This window comes from Arachis ipaensis, chromosome B08 (genome assembly GCF_000816755.2).
Source record: "Arachis ipaensis cultivar K30076 chromosome B08, Araip1.1, whole genome shotgun sequence".
NCBI lineage: Eukaryota > Viridiplantae > Streptophyta > Magnoliopsida > Fabales > Fabaceae > Arachis > Arachis ipaensis.
Window position 1 is genome coordinate 103,335,507 of NC_029792.2, and position 1,088 is coordinate 103,336,594.

The following is a 1,088-nucleotide window of genomic DNA, read 5'->3' on the forward strand; positions in this document are numbered from 1 at the left end:
GTATTTACAAAATAATAATAAAAAGAAAAGATATTTAGATTGCATTTGAAATAAAGAATGAAACTGAAACATTGAGACTAAATATACTAAAATGAGATATGTCTAAATTTTTGTTTAATTTAAGATATATAGAGATTAAGAGATAAATTTAAAATTTTAAAAAGTTAAATGAAGATATGTTTTTTTTTTAAAAAATATTATTAAAATTTTAGTATTCGTCTTTAAAAATTTTAATTTTTAGTGTCTCATACCTTCTAGAGATATTGAAAGGACTGAAATTTTATATTACAAAATTAAAATTTTAATTGTTATCTTTGATCATTAAACACAATATTAAATTCTAGTTCTCCAGTGTCAGTTCTAATCTCTTCAAATAAATACTACCTTATATAGTCTTTCAAAAATAATAAAAGTTTGACAAATTCACCCACTAATTAATTTTTATAATTTTTTGAATGCCAAATTTGGAGAAATGCTAAAATGATGATTTATCTAAATTATAAAATTAGATGAGTTTTTTTAAAAAACTAACAACAACAGAAGACACGGCCCAAATGATATACTAGAAACAATAGGATAAGACACCACCAAAAAAAAAATTAATAAGATATATAAGTATAATATAAGATGGATAGTGGGCCTACCCGCTCTTTACTAAAAAAGTAAATAATTAAATAAACAAACAAACAAACAAAAGAAAAGAAACGAAAGAACATTAGCATAAAGTATTAGCACTTTTTTTCTTAATTATATTCAATTTAAATCCCTTTAACATTAAAACATTTAAAGAAAAGTACTGTAAAATGTCCTCGATATGAAAAGAAATTCTATAATGTTATACACAAATTAAGAAATAAGAAACAAGAAGGAAAAAAAAAAAGAAATAAATTGCATTCCAAAGAAATTCTCTCCTAAATAAGTGAATATTCCAACTGTAATCCAATAGCTTTATTAATATACATAAATATTCATACAATTTATTGTTGATTATGTTTGCATTTTTGTTTTTTATTTTCTAAATTAAAAGGGAGAAGCCTAAGAAAAGTAGGCTAAATTTTTACCCCTTAGGTTGGGATTCGAATCTTAAT

General features: G+C 22.1%; 1 protein-coding gene across 1 annotated transcript in view; it reads right to left on the reverse strand.

The window, feature by feature from the left end:
- Positions 1-1,088, reverse strand: part of LOC107613725 — a 10,382-nt gene that overhangs the window by 8,458 nt on the left and 836 nt on the right. The gene's annotated exons all lie outside the window — the stretch shown is intronic.